Source organism: Hevea brasiliensis, chromosome 4 (assembly GCF_030052815.1).
Source record: "Hevea brasiliensis isolate MT/VB/25A 57/8 chromosome 4, ASM3005281v1, whole genome shotgun sequence".
NCBI lineage: Eukaryota > Viridiplantae > Streptophyta > Magnoliopsida > Malpighiales > Euphorbiaceae > Hevea > Hevea brasiliensis.
Genome location: NC_079496.1, coordinates 55,068,829 through 55,081,047, shown reverse-complemented (window position 1 = coordinate 55,081,047; position 12,219 = coordinate 55,068,829). Strand labels below are relative to the sequence as shown.

The window sequence follows — 12,219 nt, the reverse complement described above, 5'->3', positions numbered from 1 at the left end:
GTCCACCATATAGTGATGAATGGCAGTGATAAATGATACTTTCCATATCTTCCTCTGGTATGCACCTTCTTATCAGCCCATCATTACATCTCTTGTATAGTAGAGGTTCCTCCCATAAGTAATATCTCACATTACGCAGGAATTTCTTCCTTTACTGATAAGTCATGTTTGGAGGCAGTACCCTGTAAACAAGAAAATTAACAAAGTCAACGTACCATGGAGCTTTGGAGAATGCAAGTAATTGCTCATTAGGAAATGAATCATCAATTAGCAAATCTTCAAAGTCCACTGTGTACTCCAATATTAGTCTATAAAGATGGTCAGCTAATACATTTTCGGATCCTTTTTTCTCTTTGAACAAGGTCAAATTCTTGCAAGAGTAGAATCCATCAAATCAGCCTTGGTTTTGCTTCCTTCTTGTTCATAAGGTACCAGATTACAGCATGATCTGTGAATACAATGACTTTTGACTCGATGAGGTAAGATCTGAATTTGTCCATTGTAAATACTACTACTAGAAATTCCTTCTCTGTGATGGCATAATAGATTTGCGCATCATCGAGTGTCTTGCTAGCATAATAAATAGCATGGAGCTTTTTATCTTTTCTTTGCCCTAGCACTGCTCCAACTACAAAGTCACTCGCGTCGCACATCACCTCGAATGGTAGCTCCCAATTTTGTGGTTGCATTATTGGTGCTGATATCAGGGCCTCTTTGATTCTATTAAAGGAGACAAGGAAATTTTCATCAAAATCAAAGGGAACATCTTGACTTAACAAGTTAGTAAGTGGTTTAGCTATTTCAGAAAAGTCCTTGATGAATCTTCTGTAGAATCCTACATGTCCCAAAAAGCTTTGCTCTCCCTTGAGTGATATTGGGGGGGGGGGGGGGCATGTTTTCAATGATCTCAATTTTTGCCTTATCAACTTCAATTCCTCTTTCTGATATCAAATGTCCCAGGATTATGCCTTCCCTTACCATGAAATGGCATTTTTCCCAATTTAGGACCAGGTTTAATTGTACACATCTTTGCAACACCTTAGATAAATTAGCTAGGCAATCATCAAAAGTAGTTCCATAGACAGAAAAATCATCCATAAAAACTTCCATGATATCTTCAATATAATTAGAAAAAATAGCCAGCATGCATCTTTGAAAGGTAGCAGGGGCATTACAAAGACCAAAAGGCATTCTCCTATATGCAAATGTTCCATAGGGACAAGTGAATGTTGTATTTTCTTGGTCTTCTGGGTGAATAGGAATTTGAAAGAATCCCAAATACCCATCTAGATAATAGAAATAAGAGTGTTTCGCTAACCTTTCTAACATTTGGTCGATGAAGGGGAGAGGGAAATGGTCTTTTCTGGTAGCACTGTTCAATTTCCTATAATCTATGCACATTAGCCAACCAGTGACCACTCTAGTAGGGATTAGTTCATTGCTTGCATTTTGGATAACAGTTGTCCCACCTTTCTTAGGGACTACATGTACTGGATTAACCCATTTACTATTAGAAATTGGGTATATAATACCTGCATCTAATAATTTTAAAACCTCTTTCTTGACTACTTCTTTCATGTTTGGGTTAAGTCTTCTTTGGTGTTCGATAGTGGGTTTACTGTTTTCTTCCATGGGTATCCTATGCATGCAAATCGAAGGGTTGATCCCCTTCAGGTATTTTATCTTATGCCCTATGGCTTTGCTATGGATCTTAAGTTCTCTTAACAATTTTTCCTCTTCTAACTTAGATAGGCTAGCATTGATTATAACAGGATAATTAGAATTTGAGTCCAGAAATGCGTACCTTAGTGAGGAGGGGAGAGGTTTAAGTTCTACTTGTTTGGCATTTTCCTGGAGCTTACCTTCAGTTTGTTCCTCCTTCAACTTCTCCATCTCGAAAGCCTCAGCTAAGGGTAGTGGTGAATGAGCTGCTAACTATTGTGCACAGGCTGCTATTTCTGTATTTTCATCATCCACTATGTGGCTGTGCACAATACATGCTTCAAGAGGATCTTTAGAATGTGTCTTATAAAATTTCTCTTTTACTTGTTCGTCAATTATGTCAATCTTGAAACATTCATCAGGTTCAAATTTGTGTTTCATTGTGTCGAACAAGTTAAACTCCACTTCTTCTTCTCCTACCTTGAGGGTTAATTGGCCATTTTTTACGTCTATGATGGCTCCGACTGTTGCCAAGAATGGTCTTTCCAAGATGATAGGAATTTGAACATCTTCTTCCATTTTAAGGACAACAAAGTCCACTGGAATAAAGAATTTGCCCACTTTGATAGGAATGTTCTCAAGTATTCCTACAGGATATTTAATAGATCGATCAGCCAATTGCAATGAGATTGTTATGGGCTTCAGTTCTCCGATCTCCTGTTTTTTGCATATTGATAGAGGCATTAAACTGACGCTTGCCCCAAGATCGCAGAGGGTCTTATCTATTTTCTTATTACCAATGAGACAGGGTATGGAGAAGCTTCCTGGATCCTTCAACTTTGGAGGCAGTTTGTTTTGCAGAATGGCATTACATTCCTTTGTTAGAGCTACTGTTCCATAGTCTTCTAGCTTCCTTTTCTTTGACAAAATTTCCTTAAGAAATTTGGCATAAGATGGCATCTGAGAAAGTGCTTCAGTGAAGGGAATGTTGATGTAAAGTTTCTATAAAACTTCCAAAAACTTCCCAAACTACTTGTCCAATTTGTATTTCTGAAATCTCTGAGGAAAAGGTAGGGGAGGTTGGTATGGCTCTAGTAGTTTCTTTGTCTTCCTTGCTTCCTCTTCCCGATTTTTCTTAGCTTCTTCCTCTTTTTTCTCTGCTTGGTCTTTAGATTTTTCTATGGTTTCCTCTATCGGTTCTGCCTCTAGTTGTACTAGAGTTCTCCCACTCCTTAGTACAACTGCCTTACAATGCTCCCTTGGGTTCATTTCTGGTTGGCTAGGCAGTTTGCCAGTAGCTATACTTGAAGAACTTGCTTGCTGAGAGATTTGATTCTCTAGCATCTTGTTATGAGTAGCAAGTTGGTTCATTTTGGAAGTTAGCTGTTTAATCAATTCAGTTTGTTGTTATTGAGCTATTAGGAATCCTTCCATCATGGTTTCCATGGTCATTTTCGGTTTAGGTTGTTGAGGTTGGAGAGGTAGTGATGGCTGTGGCAAAGTTTTGACCTCTGTTCTAAATTCCAGGGGGTGCTGGAGGTTTGTACCCTTGTTGCTTGTTTATTGGTTGGTTCTGCTGATTGGACCATAAGAAATTTGGGTGGTTCCTTCATCCAGGGTTGTAAGTATTTGAATATAGATTGTTGGGCTGCCTCTGGTTGAAGTTTCCTCCATTATTCACATAGTTCATCTGTTCTGTAGAGAGTTCACTGAAATTGTTGTATTCTGAACTCATGTATCCTCCTCCATAGCTGTCATCATGTTGACTGTTTGTACCAACTGCGTTGGCTTGCATTCTTTCGAGTTTCTTTGTGAGTTGATCAAACTGAGCATTTATCATGCTTAGGGCATCTATTTCTAGGACCCTTGCAGTTCTTCTTGCATTTCCTCTTTCATTTGACCACCCATAATTATGGTATGCAACCCTTTCTAGGAGTTCAAGTGCTTGTGGTACTATTTTCTCCTTTAGATCACCCTCTGCAACTGAGTTAACTGTCCTCCTTGTAGAGGGTAGTAATCCATTATATAAATTTTGCACCAATAGCCAATCTTCTATGCCATGGTGTGGACATTCCCTCTACAAGTCTTTATATCTTTCCCATGCATCATAGAGTGATTCTCCTTCCTTTTGTCTGAAGGTGTTGAGCTCTAGCCTCAGTTTTGCAGTTTTTGCAGGTGGAAAATACTTTGCTAGAAAAGCTTGAGAAAGGTTCTCCCAGGTAGCGAATGTTCTAGCCGGTTGAGAAATTAGCCACTTCCTTGCTCTGTCCCGAAGGGAGAATGGGAATGCTCTGAGCCTTATTGCTTGATCAGACACTCCATTCATCTTGAATGTATCACATACGGCAAGAAAGCACTGGAGGTGATAGTGTGGGTCTTCTGTGGGTGAACCTACAAACTGGGTTTGTTGAATCATTTGGAGCCATGCTGGTTTTAATTCAAAGTTATTGGCTTCCACTATGGGTCTAGTAACACTGATTCTAATTTCCATCACCACCTCCATATATCAAGAATAAATCCTTAGATCTTCTCAAGTACTTAATAATATTCTTGATAGCTATCTAGTGTTCCAAACTTGGATTGGATTGGTACCTGCTAGTCAAACTAACAGCATATACAATATCCGGCCTAGTACACAACATTGCATACATCAAACTTCCAATAGCCGAAGCATATGGACTCTTAGCCATTTTATCTCTTTCTTCAGGTGTCTTTGGAGACATCTTTAGAAAGGTGGATACCATGTCTCACTGGTAACAATCCTCTCTTAGAATCAAGCATGTTAAACCTCTTTAATACCTTTTTCTAAGTTTAGACTTTGGGATAAACCTGTAACACCCCTATGTTCGATAGTGCATTCTACTGTTCCGGTGACCAGTGTTGTCCAGACAGCTAGGATGCTTAGAACTACACTTCGATATGAGTGAGAAGACATAAAATAATGAAATACAAGAAAAGAAAATACAAGAAAAATAGAGGAAAAATAATAGCAAAGAAATGTAACCAAGTTAAGCGAGCCGAGAACCCTAGCGATGGGTGACCGCACCGGGAAGTCACGGCATGGACCGTTGACTAGCCCTCGACTGCGGGGAACCCTGAAAAATATTTTTAGGACTTAAATAGACCCCTATTGAAGTATAAATACCATAAGAAATATTAAATAAAAATTAAATAGTTAGTACAAAGAAAAGTGAGAAATCGAAAAATGAACAAAACGCGGTGTTACCGAAAAATCGGGAATGCAACCCGAACAGGGGCATTGTGGTCATTTGACATCCCGAGTTGTCTTTTGACCTAAATTTCCATTGAAAATACATGATATTGCACTTGGAAAATATAATGAAACATTAAATTAGGGGTACCTAATATAAATAGCAAAAATGGGATTCAAATTGAGTAATTAACATATTTAACTTATAATGTAATTAAATATTGGTGAGTGGAGCACTTTGGGGATTAAATAAACATCATATGGGCAGGTGTACTTCCACTAAACACTTCACCATCTTCATCCATTCTTCCATGCTAAAAAGAAGAGTTCCAAATCCTCCATTGCCGCATTTATTCAAGCTTCCAAATCTCCTCCATTTTCACCTCCAAACACCAAAGTCACTTCACCAATCTTGATCCCCACCTCACAAGGAAGAAGTAGATACTAAATTTAAGGAGTTTGGTGAAGATTTAACAAGCCTCATCAATAGGTAAGTTTGTGTTTTTATTATTGTTTTGTTAAAGTTTGTAAGGATGTTATGGGTATTTAATTTATGGAGAGATTTTTGAGGTTTGATGTTAAATGGGGATTTGTACTTTTGGCAGCCATGGAAACTCCTTGAAGACAGTTTACTTTTGCTTGTAAATGGTGGATTAAAGGATTGATTAAATGTTTATGTGTGTGGGAAATTATTTGGGTGATGTATACTTAGTATATGTGAATGTGTATTGAAATTTGAGCGCTTGGAAATTTAGGTAATGTAATGCATGAATCGGCAGCCTGGTTTGGTGAACCATAAAGATGTTATTTCACATTTGGATTATGGAATATTAATGTTGAATTGTGTTAATTGTTATGGCAGTTTGGGTATATGTGTGATGGTGTGAAGTTAGACATGTAAATGAGCATGAATAGGTGATTAAATTGTTGTAAATGAGTTTGACAAATTCTGCACTTTATGGTGTATGTTGAATGTAATTGTAAGCTGCCAAAATGATCAACAATATGTGGTAAAATATGTTTAGGTTAGGGTACAAACCAGAATTGGCATGAAGGTGAAGTTTGGTAAGTGTTAAAGGTGATCTTGATGAGTATAAACAAAATGTAATAGGGCAGTTTATGTTTTGGGCTTAAACCTTAAGAGTGTGGCTCCAATTGGTATGAGACCAATTGGAGGTGAAACTAGGCACAAAATGTGCCAACTTTCATGAAGGAAGCTTGCCAAAATTCTGCTTTCAAGTTAACTTGAAAAATGACCAAATCCGGATTAAGTGCAAATAAGGCCTGAAAATTGACCATTTGGGTAGTAGTTAGTGTTTTGGCCATAACTCACTCAAAACAGGTCCAATTGACCTGAAATTTTGACCATGAATAGTTAAGACCGTCTTATGCGGACACCAAAGCCCAGAAATGACCATAAGCAAGTCAAAAAGCTTGCACAAGTTCAGGTCCAAAAACTGGCTGAACCAAAATTGACCTAAAATGACTTAAAGTGATCAATTTTGATGCATTTTGACCAGCAATAAAAAAATAACCGTAACTTGGTCTACATAACTCAGAATGACCTGAAATTTTGCCTCGCGTGCAATAAGACATAGATCTACAAGTTTGTAGTTTTGACCAAAACCCGAAAACTGAGGGAACTAGGTCGTCCGGTTAGGTCAAACTAGTATCCCGGAATCCAGCAAGTTGCAATAAAATGCAATATACATAGAAATGAAATTGGTAACATGTACCAACCCTAAAAGACTATCGAATGTGACATATTAGTAACATTAAAACCTAATTTACCTAGAACGCATTGAGGATCGACATATTAGGTGATTAAGCAAATAATAGAATTCAGCGAATTAATTATCAAGCGTTATCGTCAGAGACAGTTTAAATGAGTACTGAAATACCTCAAATTGTGTTTCTCAGTTAGCAAAGACTCAGGGAAAGGAAAGGAAACACTGAGTCAAGGCCAGGAGACAGTTATCAGAGGTTTGTGCACAATAGTTATTTCTTTTGAATTTTTCAATTGAAATAAATTATGATTATTTGTATGTTATTGTTTTAAATTGTGTTTGTGCACAATAAGTATTTCTTTGAATTTTTCAATTGAAATAAATTATGATTATTTGTATGTTATTATTTTAAATTGTGCTTGTGCACAATAGTTATTTCTTTTGAATTTTTCAATTGAAATAAATTATGATTATTTGTATGTCATTGTTTTAAATTATGTTTGTGCACAATAGTTATTTCTTTTGAATTTTTCAATTGAAATAAATTATGATTATTTGTATGTCATTATTTTAAATTATGTTTGTGCACAATAGTTATTTCTTTTGAATTTTTCAATTGAAATAAATTATGATTATTTTTATGTCATTGTTTTAAATTTTGTTTGTGCACAATAATTTTGACTTCTCATTTTCTACTTAAAAATTTAATTGAACATTATAGTTTTAAATTGTGTCCGTGCACAATACTTTTATATTCACTGCTTTTACTAGCAAATTTATTTGGAGAAATGAGTTATGAATAATTTTTGATTGCTTTGGTTTTGGGAATATTATTTGGAAATTATTGTGTTGCCAACTTTGCAAATGGAAATTTTGAGATAAAATGTGATTTATGGTTTGTATGAAATATTATGATTTGAAATTGTTTTGATTCACACTTGGCATGACACTGTTATTATATTCCTCCCTCTTTGACTTATCAGTCTGGGGTGAGTGTGATTATGTTCCTCCCTCTTTGACTTGCCAGTCTGAGGTGAGTGTGGATGAGTACTCATTATTCAGCTAGCTTCCTCCCTCATTAATTTTGATTATTGGGGTGAGTGTGTCTTGTCGTGGTGTACAACACGGCATGTGTGGAAAAATTGTGTCATAGCTTAAATTGTGATATTGATCGGCAACACTATATTATTTAGTTATTTGATCAAATTGTGTTATTGGTGGGCAAAACTGTATTATTCAGTTATTTGATCAAATTGTGTTATTGATTGGCAAAACTGTGTTACTCAGTTATTTGATCAAATTTGTATTATATGAACTTTGTAAATTTTGTTAACTATTTGATTTGTGAATTGTCAATAAAAGATTTATATATATCGCATTTCAAATTGTTATTGTGCACCACTGAGTAAATTTTTCTCAGCGATAGCTTTTCATTGTTGTCGCAGGTAGACAGACAAACATGGCAAGAGACTAGGCTGCTAGTACTACATTGAGAGATCGTCGGGTATATTGAGTATACCACATTTTGCATTTTGTACTGTAATGTATGTTCACTGTATGTATATATTGTTCTTTGTTTTGAGCAGTTGTAAATTAAAATTGTACATTGAAGTTGTAAAGTAAATTATGAGTTATTTGGGCTTGTAAAATTTATACTGTATTTCTTTTTTTTCAGTCTTTGAAAATTTATTGTGGATTTGAGTTGAAAAACATATTGTGTTGAATTATGTTGGAGTTTGAGATTAAGAAAAATATTGAAGTGCTTTTTACAGGTTTTTGAAGAACTGTTTTGTCCAAAATATAGATGGCACTCTGCCAAAATTTTTATAGAAATTATTAATAGTCCAAGTGTGTTAGCTGTTTTACTTCAGTTCAAAAAGGTTTTTAACACCTGTAAATAGTGCTTACCACTATAAAAAGAAGTAAAAAAAGTTTTAAAATCCCTTGTAGTGTATTTAATGGGTTATCAGTAGATGAAGTTGGTAATTCATTAGGTATACTACGGGATCATGTTATGCCTTACAGAGGGGTAGGGTGTGACATGTTTTAGTGGTATCAGAGCTAGTTTTTAAATTTTGTTTTCACCTGTTATTTGAATATTCTTTCTTCATAGTACAACTGCTCAATATCATTGTTTAATACATACAGTACATTATATTATAAATATGCACTAACGGGAGGAAATCTCCTTGTGTTATTTGTTTAGGAGATCTAAGATCCTCACATTGACTATGGAAGAGGGTGATCGTTCAGTCGATCAATCGATAGAGGCTGAGGTGCAAGGGGATGCCCCAGCCCTACACAATGTCGATGGTTCAAGAAGACCACCGCAGAACGTAGTTTCTGCTCGATTCGCTCGGGCCACAGATGGCTGCAATGTTCCTACAAATGGGTGGTAATGTGCCTACTCAAGTCCCAATACAGACACCAGTGGTACAACCACAGTCTTCTGCTAGACAGTATGACAAATTGATGAAATATGGGGTGTAACACTCTCACTGTAGCAATTCCATACATTCAACTGTTCAGATGACCGGTATTGGTCAGGACAGCTAGAACGTCTGAAAAAATAATTAGACTAGAGTGAGGAGTCATAAATAACTCAAATATTAATAAGAAAAATTTAAGAAAAATTTTACAAATAAAATACAATCAAGTTAAATGAGCCGGTGCCCTAGCAATGGGTAACCTAGTGAGAAGTTGCGGTTCTCGCAACTACGAGCCCTAGACTTGGGAGGAAAATCATAAAATAATTTTTGAGACTCCAGAGAAGAGTCACTGAGGGTTCTATGGCATTAGAATGCCAAGAAAAGGTTTAGAAAAATTTTTCAATCGGTACAGACAATTTTAGACTGTTAAGCCAAACGGAGGGCATTTTGGTCATTTCGCCTTCAGAGGTGATTTTTGGCCGATTTGTCCAGTTAAGTAAATAATTATTATGACAAAATGTGAATAAACATTACTAAAAATTAAATTAAAAATGAGTAGAGAAGAAAAGAAAAGAAAATTGAGAATAAATGTCAATTTTGACATCATATGATGTCATTTAAAGGAATTCCCACCAGTCACATTAAAGCATCACTTAAGTAAGTAATAAAAGAAGATAAATAACACCAAAAAAAGAAAAAAAAACAATCTGTTTCATCACCAAATTAAAGACCAGCCGTCTCCCTCTTCTCTCATAGCCAAACCTCCATGAAAGCTCCACCAAAGCTTTATAACTCATCAAATCTCACCCCAAAACCCTAAACACCCTTCACAAAAATTAACCCCCACATCAAGAGCAAAGTTTTGATTATCATAAAGTGAAGAAATTCTAAGGTTTATACAAGCCTATAAAGAGACCAAAGAGGTTAGTGCATGTTAATTACTTAATCTTGTTTATTTCTTAAAACTTAGTTTGAATATGAACAAATAATTAAGAAATTGAGATAAATCATGTGTGAAATTGAGAATGGAATTTTTGCCAGCTTTATGGGGTGGTAGTTGATGGATTTAAGATGGCTTAGAAATAGTATTGATGTGTAGACAAAAATTTGAAATGGATTAGTATGCCTAATTGACATGTGTTGTGTGAACCTTGAATTTGAGCTAGGGTTTGCACACAAAAACTTGGATCTTGTTCATGTGTTGGTGAATGAAAGTTTAAATGGTCAATTAGTGACCATTTGGCTGTGTATGATGAAGAATTGAAGTGAGTTGTAGCTTGGGATTTGAGTTTGGCTAGGCTACCCATGGTGACCTGCAGAATTGGACATGAGTCCAGCAAGTTTTGGGTAGCCATAACTTGAATTTTAAAGGTTCAATTGGTGCAAGGCCAATTGTACATGAAACTAGACACATAATGGCACAACTTTGGTGAAGAAACCATGCCCATAAGGCCAAACAAAGTGGACCAAAAGCTTGCCCCAATCCCGGTGACCTGCAGTTTATTTCTGCAGAATGACCAAAAGAACAGTGATTGTTCATTTAGCCATAACTCAGTATAGAATGGTCCAATTGACCTGAAAGTTTACCAGAAACAAGTTGAGATATAGACCAACAACTTTCATGAAGAAACCTAACCCAAATTATGACCAGAACCTATCCAACAACTGAGTTCCAGTCACTGTTCACTGCACTGTAGATATGGTCAGTCCAAAAAAATTTCAATCCAGCAAATTGTGGTTTTTGGACCATAAATTGAGCTAAAAAACTCCAAATGGAGTGATTCAAAAGAGGAAATTTAACTAGACAAAATAAGGAACAACTTTCATGTTGATCATTTGGCCAAATTCCCATTGGAAAAATGACTAATGGAACAGTAAACATAAGGTATGAAAACTGAAAATTCTGCTCCATTAACTTTAAGCTTAGAAATAGTATTGGCAACCAATACCAACAAATTTTGAATGCAAAATGTGGTATGTTGGGGGTATTAAAATCAATGTACCTATTTTCTATGCAAAAGTCAACATTTTGGTTGACTAATGAAGTGAGTACTAACACCAAAACTTGAAATTCAAAAATTGTAAAACTTGAAAGTGTAAAATGCCCTAGTATACCTAACAAGATTGGTTTGGATAGCTTGGCAAGCCAATAGGGTTCAGTTAGCAGTACTGCACATGGCATTATGCCATTCTGTGATTTCATGGCTTTTAGCCATTCTGGCATTATGTTGATACTTGGCCTTGTGCCTAATGTTATTACAGCTTATTAGCTATTCTGTTGCATACCGGGAGATACATATGTGACCGATGGTGTGACGGCCCGAGGTACTTGATACCCAGTGCCAGTTTACCCGCTTATCCAGTCCAGTCGTCCAGTATAGGTTACTTGGGCAACAAAAAATGAAAGTGGATAAATTTAATGAATAATGAATATAATAGTACAAAATAAGTAAGACTACAAATACTCGACAAAAATTTATTTGCAATGAGACATTGATACATTCACTGCATATTTATTTTCTATTATTTCTTTTTATTTTATTATTGGCACCACTAAGCATTATTGCTTAGCGCGTTGCTTTTTCCACGCGTAGGTTCTAGAGATACTGACCGAGAGCCCAGTAAACCACAGACTGGGTGAGACCTTTTGCAACTCTGCATAGTGCTCGTGTCACCTCAACATCTTCAATGCATTGGTAGGACACTAGGTTTCATTTTGGTATTTTGTAACTAACTTTTATTTTCTCATGTGTAATTGAGATTTATGGCATGTATTTTGATGCTAATGAAAATAGTGAAAATTGTATTTTTGAATGGAAAATTGAGTATTTATTTATTGCTTATTTATGAATACCATGAGAAATGAATGATTGAGAAATGGAAATGTTGTTGAAAAATATTGAGATTTTGATGATTATTGGAGTTTGAGAATGATTGGAAATGATTATTGGAAGTGTTTTTCACAGGTTCCGAAGAACTGTTTTCTCTATTTTTAGCCAGATCACTGGATTTTCTATAAAATTTTTGGAACCTCAAATAAATTATAATTTCAATAAATGACTTAAATGAATTATATTTCACAAATTATATTCAAAACTATGATAAAAATAAATTAAGGAAGAATAAAAATGATTGAGATAAAATAGAGTGTTCTGGTACACTGTGTGACATATCTTACTCGGATATATTG

General features: G+C 35.6%; 1 non-coding gene across 1 annotated transcript; it reads left to right on the top strand.

The window, feature by feature from the left end:
* The first annotated feature begins 3,716 nt into the window (after positions 1-3,716).
* On the top strand, positions 3,717-3,823 carry LOC131179601 (small nucleolar RNA R71). Its single transcript, XR_009148492.1, has one exon. It is a non-coding gene; the product is annotated as a small nucleolar RNA R71 (small nucleolar RNA).
* Positions 3,824-12,219: the final 8,396 nt, after the last annotated feature.